This window comes from Urocampus carinirostris, chromosome 10 (genome assembly GCF_059441175.1).
Source record: "Urocampus carinirostris isolate Australia breed hairy pipefish chromosome 10, RoL_Ucar_1.0, whole genome shotgun sequence".
Lineage (NCBI taxonomy): Eukaryota > Metazoa > Chordata > Actinopteri > Syngnathiformes > Syngnathidae > Urocampus > Urocampus carinirostris.
The window spans coordinates 27,432,544-27,455,374 of record NC_142358.1 but is presented as its reverse complement, the minus strand read 5'-3'; the positions used below and the strand labels follow the sequence as shown (position 1 = coordinate 27,455,374).

General features: G+C 37.3%; 1 long non-coding RNA gene across 1 annotated transcript in view; it reads left to right on the top strand.

Annotated features, from left to right (window-relative positions):
- The first annotated feature begins 7,398 nt into the window (after positions 1-7,398).
- The window catches only part of LOC148358570 (uncharacterized), a 38,523-nt gene continuing 23,090 nt past the window's right edge, over positions 7,399-22,831 (top strand). Inside the window, exon 1 of the long non-coding RNA XR_015851601.1 lies at positions 7,399-7,450. This is a non-coding gene — a long non-coding RNA (uncharacterized LOC148358570). The remainder of the gene's footprint in view (positions 7,451-22,831) is intronic.

Below are 22,831 nucleotides of genomic sequence, written 5' to 3'. Positions count from 1 at the left end.
GCTTTAATTTGCTGCCAAAGTAAACACGAAACTTTACTCCGACCGTGCGTTTCAGCTCAACCACATAGCTTGGGGTTTACTTGGAGCCAAGTCCCTCAAATCAAGTGTGCACTGCAAGGGCAGCGCCAAAATGAACAGTTTGGCGCATTTCGGCGACATACAGTGAAACCGAACCAAATGTGAAAGTGTAACCGAACCAAATGTCACTGAAAAGAAAATCAAATTCCACAGATTACAAGCAAAGATTTGGCTAAGAAGCAGAAAGAACGTTTGTAAAGCTTATAAGCTATTGGCAAGAAGCAGAAATGACGTCTGACGTAAGGGGGGTGGAAGGAGGAAGCCGCACAAGGAGGAAGTTTCTTTGGATTTTGTGATTTTTAGTTAAACTACCGTAATCGTTTGGTAAGCAATTTCTTTCTCTCAATAATTACTTGAGTAAAAGTAAGAGCATTCTGTGTAAATTCGGGCCGGGTCAGGTCGGGTTCGGAGCCGGGCTCAAGATCTTACCTCTACACCCAACACACACACACAAACACAAGTCATTCCCAATTCTTCTTTCTGTGTGCTGTCTGCTGCAAAACACAATGCAAAATACGTTGATATCAATTACAATAAGGGCAATTTAATTCAAAATCAACTGAAGAGCTAAGTAGCGAGATATCTCTGTATGAAACGACACAAAACGCTTGCTTCTTTTATCAGAGGTCATTGTTTGGTTTGCGCACACATCAGCTAGGCTTCTGTTTATTTAACCCATGATGTTTAATTCCACCGTAAGAACTCATGCAATTACACTGGTGCGTCTCAAAAGGCAATCGCCGTGTTTGGAACCACTTTCCTCACAGCATTCACTGCCAGCTCATATCCATCCATCTACGTATCTCCAGACTCCCGCCTAGCTGAATAATTTAGCAGGCTATATTTCCAGCCATCTGCTTCCCTCTCTCACTATCACTACCTCATTCCTCTTCCCTCGGCGGCACGTTCGCTCTTCCCGAGGTTGTCTCTCTTTAGTCCGTTATCTTCTGCTAACAAAATTCAAATGATTTGCAAAAATATGTGCATTATTTCAGCAGGGCATTTCCAGCTTCCAGCAACACTGTGCAAAAAGTCAATACAATAAAAATCCCCAAAACAGGTAGCGGTATACAAGCAATATGATAATTTAAAAAGTTGGATTTGTGTTGTTGTTGATTTACTTGAGTGTTGAAATAAAAGTGCTTGAAGGCACAACTTTAAATACAAAGAAGTGTTTCAAATATACAATGTTAAGTATGAATATTTACTGTTAACTTTTCACTGACCTTTTATACCATTCCAAAAAAGACAGACTGAGTAGCAGAAAGCCAATTGCATTTGCACAATTTGAAACAATATAGAGACGGTCGAAAAACGGTAGATACGATTTTTTTCGGGATATCAAAAAATATTAGGACATTGCTGCAAGTTATAATTTGTATTGTACAACTATTTTCCAGTACAGGACAGTACTGTGAGAATGGCCTGTGGATGCAAATTTTTATGTAAATGCAACCATTTCAAAACTTTATTTACAATTAGGCTAGAACTCCCCCGCAAGCCTAGTGACGATAAGCGACTGAAAAACAAATGCATGGGTTTTCTATTGGATTTGTTTTGTTTTCCCCTGAAAATTACCCATCTTTAAAAGTACAGTATGTCAAAGGAGGTGCCACATTGAAAAAAATGTTGAGAAACACTGACCTCAGCTATAGGCTTGTTGATTTGTACTGTGTTTATATGTATATACAGTGTTTCCCACCAATGAACAATTGGTGGTGACTTGCCACAGTCTCGTTTGTGTCATGGCTTTTTGACTTAAGATTAAATTTGAAATATTCCTGATATGCCCTTGTGTGCTCTTAAGGATGATACCAACCTGTTATGTTCATATACAGGAATTTATATTACATTCAGTGGTCTCAAAATGCCCTAAAGATATACACCAGGCTTGAAAATGTACACACATACCCAACCCCAGGGGTCAAAGACCTTCCCACCACAGTCTCCTAAAATCCCATGGGAAACACTGATATATATATTAGTGTGCATATCTATCTTATAAACTTTGTACCGGTTCGAGACCGAGTGGAAACATATGTTGGCCTGGAGAGGGATGGATGCCACCAGACTGAACTTGCCCAAGAGACACCACAGGAACTGGTGCCCCTACCACCTTAGTGATTAAGGAATCCACAACCATAACATACCAAGGCATGGATGGAGGGGACGTGTGATCACCAATGCCGAGCAATCATTGTTTTGTCTCCACCAATATTATGTGACTTAAGAAATGTGCTATGTCCCCACCAATGCCAAGACCAAACCTCCGCCCTTAATGTATACATGTACCAGAATGGTGCGCTTTAAATAAAACCTGGCAAAGCTACCAGCAGGGGGCAGCAGAACCTCTATTCCTCCTCTTGAGTTAACCCTATGTTTCAGAACTGGAGTGGGCAATGCTTTTGAGAGATGGGTTGCACTAGGTTAGAGAAATTGGCAAAAGCTGGGGAAAAAAAAAATGATTATATATATATATATATATATATATATATATATATATATACATCTTTAATGTTTTGTATCTACCAATACAGGCTCAAATAAAATACATGAGGAAAAAATATAATGTAGGCCTATCTCTTTTTTGCCATTACTCAAAATATTTTCCATCAGGATTGTTTTTTTTTTAAACCTAACCAAAAAATTAAGTCTTTTTACAGGAGCAGTGGCAATATATATTTATGAATAGACAAACAGTCTGACATTTACAAGTACTTAAATATTTTTTTAGCTCTTTAATCCAATTTATTTTGAAAAGCTCAGAATTGAAGCAAAGTAATAAATTGTGTCCCTATTTTGAGCCTTGTATTTTATAACACGCATTGAAAAACTTAAGCTACAATACAGATAGCATTCATTCATACATTTGAACCATTTGGATGCACTTTTTGTTTTAAGTTAATTTAAGTCATGTTGGTTGTATTGACATTTTTATTTATTTGTTGTAAAAAAATTCTGGAAGCTATTTAAGTCTTTATGTACCTTTTATAGAAATTGGTGATAACCTGATTCTATTTCCTGCCCTGTTTTCGGTTTGAGTGGAAGATAAGCTATGTTAGTTGTGTTAGCTTTTTACATTTTTTTACGTGCTATCGAGCAAACATTTTATCTTTTTTTTTGCTAGTTATCAAGCTAAATATTGGCCTCCTTTTTAGCTAACCATATAGTTTTGGGCCTGGCTATTTACTTTTACTCTTTTAGCTAGCTATCTAGCTCCCTCTTAGTTTTCTACCTGAGTATGAACTTTACATTAAAATATTAATATAATTTATATAATCATCTTTGGCATTTGGATTCCTTATTTTGCTTAAAATATTTCTGTTTTTACATAAATATTTTATATAGCTAATGTTGTATTTTAATAGTTATTTGTGTAGTTGTGTTCTATACAGCCCTTTGTGATAAAGGGCCCTAAAAATAAACATGACTTGACATATGTTGAGAGCTAATTCTAGTGTCACCAATTATAAAAACTAATTTTTGCTATTAGACACAGACACCTTTTGCGGAATAGCAAATAGTATAATTTTTTTGACTAGCTTTGCTTTACCTGCAACAATTTAGCAGCTAATACTAGTGTTACAGATTTTAACTACTAATGTTATAATTGTCATTCATTCATTCATTGTGGACACACATGCTAGCTGTTAATTCTAGTTTCTTGTCATCAATGCCTAATGTTGATAAAAATGATCATGATGAAGATAAAAATAGTAAGTAAAGAAAACTATAGCCAGCTATTTGAATGCTGGGGACACTGTTATTTTCATTTGGCAGGCTGGTTGAAAAAGCCTGCCGGGCCCAGCGTCGTTAAACTGAATCAAGAGACCGCAGGTTCGAATCCTGGCTTCTCTGTGTTACATGTCGAAGTGTCCTTGGGTAAGACACTGAACCCCTAATGCCCCCAATAAGCAGGTTGGCGCCTTACATGGCTGCACGGCCGCTGTTGGTAAATGTGAAGCACATTGTAAAGCGCTTTGGGAAGTCTTCATTCACTTGAAAAGCGCTATATAAATGCAGATCATTTCATTTCATATAAGAAGAAAAAAATGCATCAGATTCACACAAAGCTTACTTAAAGGTGATGTTCTTAACTTCAAAATATTTGACTTGCTGACAGCATCTTAATTGCAGCCTCTGTCAATCTTCTTTTGTTTCGCGTGCAAGTATGTGAAATTCTTAGAAGCGCTCGTATAAATCCTATTTGGGGGTTTGGGTTGGATTTGTGGCCGTATTTGAAACTGCCCTTTTCCTACCTTCACCATTTTCATCCTAGAATAAAAGAAACCTGCAAGCACGTGCGAGAAATCGCTCTTCTACCCCCCATTTCCCCCTTTCCTCCAGCACAATGCGCTCCGTGGCTGAAACACCGAATGTAAAAATAAGATAAAAGAGTAGCGATGGGAAAAAATAATAAAAGCTCTTTGAAGTTAGTTAACCCATAATTAATAGAGAAAAAAAAAGCAACTTTCAACATTTTCAAGGACACCTCAAACGACGCAGCCCACCTTTACCTTACATATACATACTGTAAATGTGAAAATGTACACGCAGGTCAACAAAAAGTTAATTTGAGTGAATAAGTTAATTCTCATTAATCACCAAAATGGAACCTGATGTTCCACTTGACAGGCAGGCTGACCTGCTGCCTGGCTATAAAACTAATCTGCTGATCTGCTGATCTGCAATGCAGCAGTCCACATCAAGCCTCGAGTACACCAGTGTGTGCAACAGATTTGCAAACACATCACCTTTTTCTTAATCTAAACACAACCTGCAATGGCTGCCTTTATTTATTTATAATGTCAGTCGGACGGCGAACCCAGTGAACCAATGCACAATCGAGGAACACTGACCAATAGAGGAATGATCCCGCCTCGGTCATCTAGACGCCTTTGTAATTGGACCACAGATCAGCTGGCTGCACTTTTACTGTAGCTCTTGGTCAGCTCTAAGAGCACAACCAAAGAATGTATTCTGTTTCTAAGAACTGCAGAACACTTTAAGTGGAGTAGCTGGTGTTATTTAAGGTATTGGTCTCAGAGTTAGAGGTCTGAAGCTCAATCCAAATATCGATATTATCGATACTGAACAAATATTTGGATCGAAAGGATACTATTGCTCCTGGATCAATACTTAGTGCTGCCACCATATCCTCAAAGCGCCACTTGTCTATGTAGGTAGTGACTCCCTTCAGCCTCTTTTTAATTCAGAGCTTTTGACTGTCAGGCACACTTTAAACACCTCTCCCTACCTGGCTTGTTGCTGCATCTTACCTGCCAGACAGAAGAGCAGGCCATATCTATGCGCCATATCCAACCAGAAGCTACAAATGACAGAAGCAAATAGGAAGCGCTGTGTGTTGTGGATTTTTTTTCAACTACAGAAAAGGTTCGTGCAAGTCGTAATTTGTGTGGTAAAGTGGTCTGCTTTGTGGCAACACCACAAATTGACAAACACATGGAGAAAAAAAACTATCAATCTGCTGTTACTATGGCAACAGAGCCAAATAGAGACAATCGATACTTTGTTTTATTTTAAAAATATTACACAATGGAAGGTACTGTCGTTGCCTTGTTGTAATTATTTATTTATTTTTCCATTAGTGCGACCTAAAAGATTGGATATGGAGACTTTTCTACAATAATTAATAATCCATACATCTATTTTTGCACCGCCTAACTTCAGTAGGTTCGCAGTGGGCGCTGGAGCCCATCCCAGCCCTCTTAAGGCAGTGGGCAGGGGACACCCTGAACTGGTTGCCAGCCAGTCACAGGGCACATAGAGACAGACAACTCACTTGCTCATTCACACCCAGGGACAATTTGGACCGGCCAAATAACCTGACATGCAATATTTTTTGGGAATTGTGGGAGGAAACCAGAGTGCCCAGAGGAAACCCCTGCAAGCCGATGCGTTTACCACTCATCCACCGAGCCGCCCATATTAATGATAATTTTTACAATAGTTTACCTTAAATAAAGTGCAGGAATCAATGACATGTGCCTGGAGAGGGATTGGCGCCACCAGGCTGCACTTAGCCACGACACACCACAGGAAATGGTGTCCCTATGACCCTATTCAGATTCAGATTCAGATCTACTTTATTGTCATTCTAGTACACATGTATACAGAACGAAATGTCGATACATCTGACCCGCACAGTTTCCTTGAATGTACAGATATAAATAAAATGTTGTATTGAGTTGGAGTATTGGTCACAAAGTTAATTTTTCAACACAAATATGAAAGCCACAACTGATGCAATGTGTATTGTTCAATGTGATTTAAAAAACAAAAACAAAAACGCCTGGAAAGGGATAGGCACAGCCAATCCTTACTTACTGCTCAAGACACACCACAGCAAGTGGTTTCCCTACAACCCTGGCGGTTAAAAGATCCGTGACATTGTTATACAGTAATCATATTTTGTTTACATTCCTGCCTTTTGGTTTGACTCTTGGCTTTTGTTCTGAAACAGTTGCAAAACAAATATTTCTATTTCTTTACACTTTTAATATATGTTGTTAATTTATAAAAATAGCAACATTTTTACAGCTTAAAATTTTGTGCAGTGTTTATTGAAATTCTAAACCAACTGATGGGGAGAAGGGGTTCGATTATTCAATGATTATGGCATTTCCAAGCAAAAAGAATCGTATCAGTATCAAACAATACTACCCTGTGGTTACTTGGATTGGATCAATATCAAAATTCTCAGTATCGCTCTCACACGTAATTCAATTGAGAGCAGAATGCACTTTTTACACTCAGCCACACTTTGATGTACATATAAAACCAAATGTTTAGTCTTTTCCTTAAGGTATAGACATACTTGATTGAATCTTTATTGTATCTTAGTTTTTAAACTTCTTTCATCGACATTTTACAGGTTGTAAAGAAAACATTTATGTCATTTTTATATTAATGGCAGTAAAAACTATGTTGAATCTTGATAGGTCCATTTGCAGCCATGAGCTGATTTTGCAGATTTAAGCTACATGCGTCACCCACATTTTGCTCACATCGATCAACTGAGACAAGACAAGAAGGAGGTTAGATTAGAAAAAAAAGTCTGAGAAGGTGGCGTAAGAGGAAGGAGAGCGGGAGAGTGGATGAAGGGGCTGGGAAGGGGGATGCGCGTGAGGAGGGGGGTGGCGCCATTCGCTTACTGCTGATGGCAGAGCAAAGCACGGCCAGAATGAACCGAGTGAACTGCAAAGGAGGTCACAGAGTCCAACATTCCTCTGGAACACTCTGTTTACACTGCTTGTGGAGGGGCGGGAAGGGAGAGGGGTCTTGGGGGGGTTGCAAGGAGGACAACAGGCAGTGAAGGAAATCATTTCCCGCCTATGACAGAGAAGCCAAGGTAGGGGTCTCAAATTCATTTTTGCTTGGGAGCCACATGAAGGAAAAAAAAAATCTTACTGGGGCCAGAATCATACATTAAAGAGAGAGAGAGAAAGAGAGAGAAAAAAAAAAGAAAGAAAGAAAGCAAAAAAGAAAAAGAGAACGATAAAAAGAAAGAAATAAAGCAAGAAAGAAAACAAGAAAGAAAGCAAGAGCGAAAAATAACAAGAAAAAGTGAGAAAAAAAACAGAAAAATAAAGAGATCGAAATCAAAGAAAAAAAGAAGAGAGGAAAAAAAATAAATAAAGGAAGAAAGAGAGAGAAAAAAATAGAGAATAAGAGGGAGAAAATCGAGAAAATAAGAGAAAGAGAAAATGGGGGAGGAAAAAGTAAGAAAAAGAAACTGAGAAACAAAGAAAAAAAGAAAAAGAGAGACAGAGAGACACAGTGAGAGAAAGAGAGAGAGGGAGACAGAAAGAAAAAAACAAATGAAAGATAAAAAACAGAAAGAAAAGACAGAAAGGTAAAAAGGAGAAAGAAAAAGACACAGGGAGAAAGAGAGGGACACACAAAAAGACAACATTTTGAGAGAATAAAAAAGAGAGATAGAGAAGAATAGAAAAATAAAGAAAGAAAAGAGAGGAGATAGAAAGGGACAAAGAGGGAGGAAAGCAAAAGACAGAACAAAGGAGAAAATGAAAGAGACAGAAAGACAGAAAGAAAAAAGGACAGACAAAAATCAAGCTCCAGTGGTTTTGTGAGTGGCGCCTAGCTTTGGAGACGTCATGTGAACATATTTAAGACTGCGGCTCATTTTTACCTTGTGCTTCTCTCACTGTTGCTACACGGACTGGGTTAAAACCCTTGGCGGGCCTGATCCAGCCTGTGGGCCGTACGTTTGACACACCTGGGCCAAGGCAAAGTGACATGGTGAGGGGTGGAGGCATATAATTTTATTCAAAAATGTCAACATAGACACACACACATCTACTTTCAAAAGAGTCAAACGTATCCTGAAATTTGGTAGTTTAAAGAAAAATGTCAATCGGCTAAAGTGATTTACTTGATAAATGTATACAAATCATATTTTATGTCTTACCATTGAGTTTATGTCATGCATGGGAAAATATTTACAATGAGTATGTGCCTCTTTGGAGGAAATTAAAAGGTGTTGAACGCCAAGGTTGCACTCTGCACACACATACACCCCCTTCATAGACAGAAAAGTGCTTCATTTTCCACAGCGGAAAGCTCAGTGTAGGGAGTATTAACCTTCGAAGACAATTACTTTCCCCATCTGCTGGTACAACCGAGAAACTACAGCACTTTCAAATATGTAGAAAATGAGCAGCATTCAAAAGTATGACGGAAAATTTCATATATGAAAACAGTTTCTCGATCCAAATTGATGGTTGTTGCTTCCATGTGTATTTCTAATGTAAATATCAGTATATATATATATATATATATATATATATATATAGATATATATATATATATATATATATATGAGGGTGGGGCAGCATAAGGAAGCAAGTGGAGACGCTAAGGACTCAATCAGACAAAATCCAAAGTCATACTTGACTTCAGGGGGGCAAGCACAGACCCAGTCGTCATAAATGGTACAGTGAGAAGAAAATCCTTTTTCCTCCTACGACCTCACAGGAAAAGCATACAGAGAATAATCAACACAGGAGTCTAAGATAAATCTTCCATAAACAAAATATTCAAGTTCCTTATGTAAACATGGTAAAACACTCATCTCTTGCACCGAACTGATCTAAAGTTGTTTGACGAGGTCCACTGTCTGACTGTAACGCCGCACCAGGGTGCTTAGCTTTCAAGAGATACATCAGGGAAGAAGTGATCCGATGGGAATTAAATTCAGCTTTGCAAGGCATACATATCACTTTCGCCTTGTCAATATTCCCATCGGGCAATGTTTTAAAGCGAAACGGTCCGCCTTAACGTGTTTCTCTTTTCCATCACTAGCATGCTACGCCACATTAGCCTCCGTAAATGAAAGTGATTCTTCTTCGTTTGTTGGAAAAGCACCCGGGGGTGTGCTCAGGGCGGAGATTTAATCGTTATGTTAATACATTTTCACGTGTTAAACTGAAAATTATAACGTAAATTGTTAACGCAGCCCTAATAAATAAATAAATTACACACACACACACATATATATATGTACAGTGGAACCTCGGTTTTCTAACGCCTCTCAGTTTGGACAAATCGGTGTTCGACCAAAAATTTCGAGAAATTCTTGCTTCACTGTTCGGTCAAAAAATCGGGGTTCGAACGCCGGTACGCTATGGTGCGATGCTGAGCGGCGTACGGGTGTTTTAGCCCCCAATTATACCTCCGAAGAAGGTCGGTGCAAGCAGGACAGGTGAAAAAAGACAAGTTGTTCGTACAACTATTGCCTTTAAGAAAGACATAATAGCTTTATATGAAAGGTGTTAACGAATTTCCGATCTTGCTAGTGAATACAGCATGGCTAAATCTACTATCAGTACGATAGTAAAGAATAAGGAGGCTGTGAAATCGAGTGATGCGGCTAAGGAAGTTAGCGCTATTAGCAAGCAACTGCCGCAAGTTTTGGAAGAGGTTGAAAAACTTTTGATGATTTTTCTCTCCCCAGCGTCCACCACAAAGGTAAGAAATCTTATTCATAATCCTTTTTTTTTATTTTTACACGTTCATGTTAGCGTAATCTTTCGTACGGAAGATTACGATAACGCGAACGTACGATTAGCCTGGGTTAGCTTTGTTTACGTAAAACATTCAGGGTGTTGGAACGGAGCTCCCTTTCCAATGAAGCGCTAGCCACTTTTTGTGGAGACCCGGGTGCTAAATGACCTGATTTTTTTATTTTTACACGTTCATGTTAGCGTAATCTTTCGTACGGATTAGCCTGGGTTAGCCTTATGTTTACGCTCATGGTAAACATTCAGGGTGTTGGAACTGATTAAAACGATTTTACATTACTTTTAATGGGAAAAACGATTTCGGCGATTGAACAAATCGGTTTTCGAACAGGGTTCTGGAACGGATTATGGTCGAGAACCGAGGTTCCACTGTAAATAATTTATTTATTTATTTTTTGCTTTGACGGCGCTTTGTGTGAAAAAAAAAGGTTCCCAACCCTTGGGTTAGGTGCTTAGAGTGACCAAGTTCAATAATCCACCACAAGTGGTCACTGTATTGTAGAATGAAGCCTGAAGCGGGTGCGCTCGAAAAGTGGAACTACTGAAGTCCAAAAGGCTATTTATTTTCAAAAATTGCAAACTTACTAAAAATACTTATTATTTATTAAGCGGTGGAACACTGAATCACAGAACTCAGTGATGTTTGCTTACATTAGGTAAGTGAATCTTGAAGTTGGATTTATATGGAGGAGATAACAATAACAACAAATGCTAACAGCGAGCTATCGGCTTGAGCCAAGTGGCTGACATTAGCAAATAGCAAGGAAATAGAATGTTTTGCAAAGGTCTGCAAAGTAAGGTGAAAGTAAATATGTTTTTACCTATGATTCAACTCAAAAGTTTTTATTTTGAATTATTGAAGTGTTTTTAAACACAAAAAGAAACTGAGTGATTAACCTAGTCTTAGTTGGAAGGTAGAAACACTAATCTTTTGAAATTTACTTTCAGGCTGCATAACTACATTCAAATTCTAAATATCCACTATAGTATTGATCCATTTACTTATACCTATTATAAACTGCTGTAAGCTGTTACAGTAGGTTTGTTTTGCATTTGCCCTAAAGCTGTAGGAAATATATTACTTTGTATTCTATATATCTTGACTCTTAACCTGACATTCAAAATATAGATTTCTTATTTTGTGAACAGCCATTCGAATCCCAACCTTGGCTTTTTGGATTGCCTTTCAATTTGCCGAATGTAAAGTTAGAGTAGAGCATACAAGCAGTGACATGGAAAATGGAGAGAGATGGGCATGGTAAGGCGAGGTGAGGCCAAAGCACTCAAACAAACCATTTGGATAATTTTGGTGAAAGGCTTCATTTGATTCTCTCACTTCTGCACCTCACATCCCCTTTTAGCAGAAGTGAGTCCTTGCCCTTTCTCCATGACAGGCAACATTCTTTTGTCTGGGCTTGCTAATTTGTATTCTGGCCCCAGGATAATTCAGGAAATGGGGAAAAGGCTGATAAAATGCAGATATAGGTTCAAGGAGCCATTTAAGAAAAGTAAGTTGGTAATACACATTTCTGATGGAATATATATATGATTTGCAAATCATGTCTGACCTATACAAGAAATGTAATATTCAAACTGGTAAACTGTGCTTGTTAAAGTTTTTTATTTTTTCAATTAAGTGAAGAGTATTGAAGGTTTGGTCAGAATTATGTCTCGCAATGTCAGATAATGATCAAACAATGGCAAGACATGTGAAGTGAATACTGTGTTTTAAGTCAATGACATAGATATGTTATCTGACTGATACTGGTGGAATATGAGGTTGGGGATGGGGGCGTTACCTTGCATTTATGCTTCAAAGGTTGCCGTGGCAACTCCACCACAGGGGATCAGCCCCTCCCAGGAGAGCTGGTACACGTCTCAGCTTGCAAGGGCAGTCTGAATCTGGCCAGCAAAAAAGGCAACAAGGCATATCCTAACAAGAAGAACTGGACCAAAACCACGGCCGGTCCTGACCAAGTCTGAGCTCAACAAGCAGCCAGAGAACCTTGCCAAGTCAGCAGCCAAGCTTGATCTAGCTAGTGGCTAAACCGGTGCGACAAAGCCAGGAACATCAGAATAGCCTCAACCCACCAGCAGTCAACCTCTGCTTTAAAACTCTGCATCCTGAGGTCTTCTTCTCAACTGGGTCTCGAGCCGACCCGGATTCCTCACCACTCTACAGCCGAGTACATAAAGACTGGGCCGTGAGCTTCATCAGCGCAGAACATCTCATTGTTGCTAGGTATCGGTATCGATGTAACGTTTATCAAAATGCAATGACATAATAATCAAGCCAATGTTGTTGTCTATCCAAATGATGCCAGTTTAAGTTCTCAACTTCTAGTTGTCTTTATTATATTTGTGTTATATTCAAGCTTCTTTAGTAGATGATTTGTAAAAGAAATGTCTATATATTTAAGAGTGTGTGTGTCTTTATTAAAGTATATTGAACTATCTAAAATGGAAAAAAAAAAATCACCTCAAGTGTGTGTAGTCACCTTTCAGACTAATTAGACAAGGTTTTTCATCCGTTTTCCTGACATAGTGACATATGTGGTCCTCCATAAAGGCAAAACGAGTTTTGAAAAGAATAAACTCGGCTCTTTAATTTACCGTAAATTCCGGACTATAGGCCGCTACTTTTTCCCCTAACTTTCAACCCTGCGCTTATTCAGTGATGCGGCCAATTTATGTAATTTTTCTAACGGCCGCTAGCGGCGCTCGAGTGTTGCTACCATTAACTGCCCTGTCAAAGCTATATTATTATTAAAGCTTTGAAAACTCTCTCGGTGTACCGTCTTTCTTTGTAAATTTGTGTAACCCGTGTATAATATGTATTTGCAACTGTATATTTTTGTAATGTATTTATTGTAGACACTTATTCTGATGTTTTAAACGGGTGAACGAAAAATGAGGGCCGGAATAAACGTGGGGTGCCGAGTTTAAGTGGGGACCGCTAAAGGTGAGGGACAGACAAGGAAAGAAGAGGGGGTAAAAAGTTGGTTAAAGAAAAAAGGAGTTGCGTGAGTAAATGTGTTTATCAGATATATTTTTCCCACCCTTACCTTTGGAAATATACAATTTTTTCCTTGGATTACTTTCAACGGGACCTGGACTCTGCAGTCCTGCATCAAACCTTAAGTACCAGTATCATTTTCCTTTCATTTTGCCGGCTGTGATTTTTGGACTGTGGACTTTGATGAAGGAGATTTAGTTTCAATCGCGGGACTTGAAGTCGGGTTTGGGTTAATTTTGTGTTTGTGTTACATGTTTAAATGTGGGCGCATGCGGCTTATATACTGGTGCGGCTTGTGTATGTACAAAATCGGTTTTCCTCTCAAAATGTGTTGGGTGCAGCTTATAATCAGGTGCGCTCTATAGTCCGGAATTTAGGGTAATTGGTCCATAAATCGTTTGTTAGAATAGTTTATTTACCACCCATATTCGCTACAGAATTATGGCTTTTAAAATTAACAGGTTGCAAAAAATACTAGCGACGTGGCAAAAAAGACTGATACTAATAAAACATTGCATGGAATAGTTGAACTAGAACAAAACATGACAAAGCATTTTCTTTTACGCATCAGTGTAGCTTCGCTGTTTAGAAATATGGACCCCTTTTTCTTCACGTCTAAAATTCCTTCTTTATCTTTCAGGAAATGCAGTTTGTTATGCAAATGTTAAATCCCAGCTTTGGGCCAACTCAGTCTAATTAATAAATGAATAAACTAAAACAGGAGATAGAAGATTACATTTATTTGGGGGTATTATTCAAATGTTAAATCATTTGCTAGGTAATAAACCCTTAATAATTCAATATTTTCAGTTGTTTTCCAATTTAATTAAATGTTATCATCCCAAGTTCTAAAACACAAATACTCACCACTGCTTTAGAAACAAGCAGACAGGTTGCCATTCGAATAAGATCCAGGTTGCATTTGTTCATTCGAAGTAAGATAGGTCATTCTCCATGTGTTGAATAGACACTCTAAATCAGAAATACATTTTGAATGGATTAAAAAAAAACAGTTCTTTAGTTTGGCCTGTTCAGCTGAATGGGTGTCAGACCTACAATAATGGGAACTGATGGTGAATACTTCACAGATAGGGTTATGTAAGAACATTTTTAAAAAGTAATGGACTGAAAAGGTTGTTTTTTTTTTTTACTCACTCAACGTTACAGAACTATGACGCTATACACGTTATACAAAATAGTAAAGAAATAAAAAACACCTTGACATCCCACCTGGCCTCCATTGTCCAATAGGAAAATAAAAAATGATTCAATACATTTTTTGTTCATGATTTATTATTTTTTTATTGAATCCAAGCCAGGGTGGGAACTTAAAAATCCTAGAGAGATGACTAAAAATGTAAGTGGGGGCAAAGTAAATTATGAAAATAGGATTATAAACTTACCATTATTTTTTTGGTAATTTATTTATTTGTATATTAATGAATTTTGGTTGGTTAGTTTCTGGCCCTCACCTATGCTGGTTTCCTGACTACTTGAGTCAGCTGGGAGTCGAAATGGCCAATGTTTTATGAAGATTTATACTGAGGAGCACAAATACAGGCACACACGCACACACCCCAAACACGTAGACATGAAAAAGCAAGAGCAATGATGTCAAGAGAAATTATCTTGCTAAGATAAATAGACAAACAAATAACAAGTATTCAAATTAAATTATTTAAAGGCTCTTAAAAATTATGTCTACAAATTCACGGTCCTCGGGTAACGGATCCCTTAAACACCAGGGTCGTCGGGGCACCACTTCCTATAGTGTGTCTTGGGCAAGTACCGTCTCTCTCCAGGAGATTGCTCGAGAGGTGGGTAGAGTAGCCAACAGTTTTACTCAAGTAAAAGTACTGTAACTTCAGAATAATATTTCCCAAGTAGAAATAAAAGTACTCGTCCAAATACTTACTTGAGTAAAAGTAAAAAAGTACTTTGTAAAAAAATTACTCAAGTACTGAGCAACTGTAGGACTATTATATTTATTGATTTTTTTAAACAAGCAATCAAATCATCAAATAATCAAAGTCTATCGAATCAACAGAAAAATACATTTAATTTAAAAGTAGATTAAAATAATCAACATAAATTCAAGTGCTTTAATGAACAATAAAATAAAAATAGTACGAATCTATTAAATAAATTAAGAACAACAACAAATTATATATATATATATATATATATATATATATCTCATCTCATTAGCTGTCCCGCTTATCCTTATTAGGGTCGCAGGGGGGCTGGAGCCCATCCCAGCCATCTCCGGGCAGTGGGCAGGGGACACCCTGAACTGGTTGCCAGCAATCGCAGGGCACACGTGGACAGACAACTCACTCGCTTAGTCAGACCTAGGGACAATTTGGACCGGCCAATTCACCTGAAATGCATGTCTTTGGAATGTGGGAGGAAACCGGAGAGCCCGGAAGGAACCCACGCAAGCCAGGGAGAACATACAAACTCCGCACAGTAAGGTCGGTAGCTGGATTTGAACCCACGCAAGGTTCCCACGACCTCAGAACTAATATATATATATATATATATATATATATATATATATATATATGTATATATATATATATATATGTATATAACACCTAAATTATATGCACTGTGCACAGTAAAAAAAAGCCTACCTATACATCTACTTAATGTAAAAATAATTTTTAAAACGGGAAGGTTGAATCAATATTAATAATAAAACATTTTACTTCAAGGCAGCTTTCGAGACACCCAAGTTCGCTGTACACAGAATATCAAACAACAATAAAAAAACAACAAAACAAGCAAGTAATGAATACCAATTAAAACCAAAGTAAAGTCGAAATTAGAATTCAGGTAACCGACTGCTACATGTTTCCTCAAGTTCGATGCTGAATTCTTGAATGCAGAAATCTCCGTTTGTTTAGGCAAACAAAGGAGACATTGCATATTGTAGCTAGTGTTTTGCAGCCTTTTTAAGGGGAACATGCTTTTGATGTGCAGCCAGGGGGGCTCCTCCTTTACGGTCTTTTTATAGTTGGTATTGCTAAGCACCATTTTCAATACGTTTCATCTGTAAACAAATTTTTCGCCCCTGAAGTTGAATGTGCTCACGTGACGAGGCTGCTACGCTTGATCGGTTAAACATGCTAGAGCCTGCCGGAATTCTGCGTCAAAATAAATGCGCCTTAGCAGAGATAGACAGACAGACGCGTACTTACGTGGAGGGGATTTATCAAGTAACAAAGTAACGACTTCAATGTTGCCTAATGTAGCGGAGTAAAAGTACAGTTTTTTCTTCACCAATTTACTCAAGTAAAAGTATAGGGATTAAAAGTTTACCAAGAAATCCAAAATTTCCCAAAACTTACTCAAGTAAATGTAACGGAGTAAATGTAATCCATTACTACCCACCCCTGGTTTGATCCCCCACATCAAACAGCTTTTCACCAGCTGTGTCAAATAGACGTCAAGTATAAAAACAAAAATGTCAAGATATTGAAGATCAAATAAGGAAATAGACATTAGGCAACAGCATCATATAATAAAATAAACTTAGTGGATGGATCGATGTTGTTTTTCAATACTCTTTTAAAGTACATTATTTGAAGTGAACTGTAAAAGTCTACTCTTCAAGTACCAAGTTGGCATGTGTTTAATTTTTTTCTTTCACTCTAATTATTAGTTAAAACAAGAGCAAGTTCATTTTCAAGGGTGTCACATGTACACACACAATGCAGATCCATAAATCATTCTTGTGGCGACATTGCCACAATAACTTTCACATTCTGACGGGACACAATTAGCGCAAAATGCTAGCCATTTTTAACGGCCTATTTGGGAAAGGAAGCCAAGGGGAAGTGTGTGTGGAACAAATAACTGGAAAGGAGAGAATGTGGAGAAATTAAGTAAAAGCAGGAAAACCGAATCCAAACCAGCATAAATACCCAATTAAAGAAGGAAAACAAGCGGGTAATAAAAGCAATGATCTACAACAATCCTCACTAAAATAAAGATTGTGTGACATACACTTTTGTCAGGGAAGGTTGGATTGATAAATCCTATTAAGCTTTTGAATATAGGCGTTTCACAAACAAAATAATTAGTTATTATTATCTAAACAAACCGTTTTGGAGAATAATAAGTAACAGTATAGAGCAGGGGTCGGGAACCTTTTTGACTCAAAGAGCCATAAAAGCAAAATATATCAATTTTATTTTGGGAAAGAGCCACACCATATATTATGAGACAAATGTACTAAATTGCTAAACCCAGCACATTTTTTTTTGATGATTTGATAGGAATTATGAAAAGAGAATAATGCCAGAGCCCGTGTCCCAAAATCAACAATCATACCACTTTAAACCTGTCTCTTTCTTGCAATTACTTAAGATCGGTCAAACTCATTTTGACCCTTTTTTTCATTCATATTGGTTTCAAAACCAGATGCAAGCAGTTATTTTGTAAAAACGTCACAACATTCTGCAAACAAGGAGCCTGATGTGCTTATTTATGGCACAGACGGTGCAGGGCGAGAGATGGGAGGGAGTGCTTGCACTTTTTGCATAGCTCCACCCATCCCTCCCACTCACCCAATCAAAAAACTTTAAGTTCTCTTCCGGTGTTTTGGCGTATTTACAGTTTGTTCTGTGGATTCATCATAAGGTATCTGAACACTGAAGACAGATAATATAGTGATGTTTTATATAACGGATTATTTAGCGTTGTACAGCCAGAACGAGTTTTTTTTTTTTTTTGTGACACCTTGACTGTAAGTTGTAGTAAAAATGTGCCCTATATATACTGCGAAGTACTGCTTCATTGTTAACTTTGGTATGACTCTGCGTGTATTTGAACAGGATTATTTGAAGCTTATCTTTTGGACGAGATGGAGAAAATTTGCATGCAATCAAATTTGTCTCTGAGCCACAGGTATTCATGGAAAGAGCCATATATGGCTCGCGAGCCATAGGTTCCCGACCCCTGGTATAGAGGAAATATGTTAAATGTATACAGAAAGAATTGGATTTTAAACAAAGACCTTTAAATTTTGATGAAGAGGTGCTAAGTAGTCATACAGTCTGCCTTCCCCGGCTTATGTTGCCACAAAGGGAATAGCACCGAAACATAAGAGTGATAAACATATTAACATATTTCACTCTTAAAGTAAAATCATTGCTTACGAAAATGTAACAACGCGAAAACAAAAGTAAATCTAGGCAGCACAGTATTATTATAAAGTAGATTCCCAAACTGTTAAAATAAATCGCCAACAAATCCCTGTACTGCAATAAATATACAAAGAAAAAAAACTTAAAGAACCATCAATAACCACCTACTGAGAACCAACAAACCAACTTTACATCAAACTGAATTTATTAATTTGTAAACAAACAAAACAATCCAAGCTGTGTCTAAGATTTGTAATCAGTGAGTTTATTTTGGAGGCAGAAAACAACCTGTTAGAACCATTATATACTGTTGTATGTGTGTGTATAAATTGGTTACTCTTTCAATAAAAACATTTTCGATCAAAGAATGTGGACATATAAATACAATTCAGTCTTTTTTTTATCATTTATTTTACTGATAATGATTGCTAAACTTTTGCCCAACATAAGCTTGTGTTTCAGTCTAGACAACATAGTTAAAAAAAACATTTCTAAACCAGGGGGTTCCAAAGTGGTGACCACGGGCACCATGGTGCCTCATAAGAAGAGCTAAGGTGCCTGCGGACATGATTTAAAAACAGCTCACCAGTGCTGGGTCATTGTGATTTTCTGGTAAAATTATTGTTTTTTTGTGGTTGACTGGAATTTAATAACTATTCTTCCAATATTTAACCTGGTAATAACATAATAGCAAGATAGTTATGACATAAGCTGTTATATAAAACTGGGTGCCCTTTGGGGTAATTAGTAACAAAAAGTAGCTATCAGATTGAAAAGGGTTGGAGACCCCTGTTTTAAACAGCAACTATAAATATGCAAAGAGAACTGAAAGGTTGTCTCATGAATATGAATTCTACTGTTCTAGCTTGTTTCATCTGAATTGCGTTTAACTTTATAAAGATGTAATCTCCCAAATTGAGTGTAGTAGATGAGAACAAAATACAAAACGCAGTCAGCCCTCCCAGTAAATCAAATTTGGAGGTACTGGCTGTCTCTTGATCCTTTTACCGAGACTAAGTGGGGCAGCAGCACATAGAGACCCCTCAGGGAGGTGTACATCCGTAGTTGGCAGCATGGCGCTGTAGACCACCAAAATAATTACTTGCCACACAGCGGTGGGTTGGTGAGTACAACCCAAAGCAATCATTTTACACCTTCAAACATGTTAGTATTGGGTGTTAGTCCGACCATCACCATTTTAACTGACCCGCGCTCCTACCCAGGTTGAATTTACTTCATTTTTAAAGTCGTGTTTCTTACTGCACTTCTTGTAAATGTAAATGGTCTGCATTTATATAGCGCTTTTCAAGTCACTGGAGACCTCCCAAAGCGCTTGACAATGTACTTCACACTTACCAATTCACACACACACACTCACACACACACCGATAGCAGCGTCAGCCATGCAAGGCAATAGACATTAGTGATTCAGTGTCTTGCCCAAGGACACTGTGGTACTGTCTTACTTTCAGCACACTTTCAGCACAAATAATTATAATTTATTAGAATAGTGGGCTAACTAAAGCCAGTCAGGCTTTTTAATCCCGCCTGCCAAATCAAAATCGTTAAAAAGATAACGACAAAATAGAGAATAGTATATAAAGTAAGAATAATAATAACAAATGTTTTTTGAGGTGAAAACATTGTCCCAATTGTCACTTTGTGTTTCTATGACAAAAATACTACGACAAAAATATGACACAAATATAACAGAACTTCTACAAAACTAAATATAAAATGTAGTGCTTGAAAATGGGGACATAGTATATTCTTTGGCTTTCTTTCTGGAAAGGAAAAAATGCGACAAATATCTTAAAATGATACTACTTCAGTAATACTATATTATAAAAATACTACTACCGAAATAATGAACCAGAAATACTAAAAAAAAACAACACAACCACAGTATTATTAAAAAAAATATACCAATATGGAAATACTACGAAAATACTACTACTAAAGAAATACAAATTTGGGAAGACTTTAAAAATACTTCTACTCTAATTCTACAAAAATACCATTAAAGTAAAACTATAATACAAAAATACTACTCCTGAAATATAATGACAGAAGTACCACAAAATACTACAGAAACTTTAAAACAGAAATACTGCAAAAATACAACTACAGTACTACTACAAAATCTCTACAGATACGGAATTACCACAAATATTCTACAAAAATACAAAAGAATGATACACAAATACTACTGCGAAAAACTACAAAATACTACTCAAAAAATACTACAAAAATGCAAGTACACTGATACAACTAATATAGGGTACTACGAAAATAGAATATAGAAATACTACAGAACTGCAACTATGACCATACTATAAGATTCTATATTTATGGATTGTCTCTATTATCATGTACAAAAATTGCTAATGAAAGATAATACAAAAATAAAAATACAGTACTACAAAAACGAATTCTAAAAAAACACAAATGGGGAAATACAAAAATAGTAAAAAAAAAACCTACAACTTCAGTTATACTAAAAAAATTAAACATCAGATTACCGGTAAGTGCTTAAAAAGGGAGATAATATAATATTTTACTTTTTTGTGAGTGTTTAAAAACAAATTAATTGAATTAAAAACAGATGTTAAGAAATAGACAGACAGATAGACAGATAGACAGAGACAGATAGATACTTTATTCATCCCCGCAGGGAAATTCACATATAACAATAATTCAAAAATGAGAACAACTCGATAAGTCTCGAGGACTGACCGCTTGGCCAGAGTTTGTAACACAATGCCACCCCTCAGTCTAAATACTGTAGTTGCCCAACCCTGGACTAGATGATAACATAGGGATGAAAGAATTAAAACAGGTAATCACACTTATCAAAGCCACTTACCTCAGGTTCTCTTTCACTTGTGACACAGTAAATGTACAAATTCAGGGAGAATGTTAGTTAAAACGGATGCCTTTAGTTCACAAAATAGGTAGCTATCCAGTTACGTGTTCAAACTTCAACAGCAATTATTCTTTGTTTTCACAAGAGAAAACTATGCAGCCAATGTTTAAGGTGGATTTGCTTTGATTGAAGTAGAAATTCTCCTGAAGAATAATATATACACATTAAATGTGTTTAAACTGCAAAATCCAGCAAGGCACCGAGTCATTTGCCAATTAAAAGATTAGGTCAAGTAAACATTTCAGGTTCGGCTAGAACCTTTGCACGAAGCAAGACAAAAATACACTTTCTGCTCATATGCCTCTTTTGAAAAATAAACATTCTCTGTTGCCCTTGGCGTAAAGCCACTATTGAATGAGCAGTGCCCCTTACACCTTCCCAGAAAATAGTCAATAAATCTTCCCCCCCATCAACCTCTTGTCATGCGTAGGCTCTGGCCTTGTCACTTCTTTAAAACATGTCTTCCTTTCATAGGAAACTGACCGTAATTACCTGCACATATACTTTGAGCTGGAAATTACTAAGGTTTTTAAATTTTGAACTAATGAGTGCCTGTTAGGGCAGCACGGCGGAGCAGTGGTTAATACTTGTGCGGCACAGTTCTGAGGTCACGAGATCGAACCTCCTGTGTGGAGTTTGCATGTTCTCCCCGTCTCACTCGCTCATTCAAACCAGCCAATTGATCGGGCATGCATGTTTATGGAATGTGGGAGGAAACTGGAGTGCCCGGAAGAAACACACGCAGGCACAGGGAGAACATGCAAACTCCACACAGGAAGGTTCGATCTCATGACCTCAGAACTGGTGCAGTTGTTTAAAAAGACATCAACAATCCATTGTAAACATCAACACCTTTTACTTGACCCAGCAGAAGTCTGATTACATTGTTTATTATTTAATAGATTCTACATTTGATTAAACCAAAAATGAAAAACATATTTAGACATTCTGCAAAAGAGGCAACTTAATCAGAGGACCCTGTCATACTTTTTGATATCAGTAGTTTGGTGAAAAGGACATATGCTCTAGCACAACCTTGTCTATCAGTGCACACCACTGATGAATGGTTTTCAGTTTCACAATCATCTCAACAGTAGAAAAAAAATGTCCACATTAGTAACATTGAGTAACATGCTACTATTAAAGTATGCATATTCTCGGAAACCAGTACTGTCCATGAACGAATCCAAACCAGCATAAATACCCAATTCAAGAATCATGAACCACAGCATTTCAATTCCATGACCTTCAGACTTAAAGGGTTTAAAATAAACTTATTTTGCAAACAGACTACTTACCCCTTTTTCTCTACTGTAATTGCAGTGTAATAGGTTCCAAATGTCAGCGCTTTCCGGCTGCATGGACCGGAAAATGTTAGGTAGTGTCAATGCTTTATGTCCAGAACTTGTATTCCTTTACGTCACAACCTCTTGAACAAAATAGTGTTCTGTACTCAACCGTACATATACTAATGTATTATTCGACCAGATCTCTCACCAGGTTTCCTGCTTTGGTTTCCCAACATCTAAGAATTTGTGTTTCAAATTAGCATTACACATAATACGAAGATTAAAATATTGTTTAAAGACCCAGT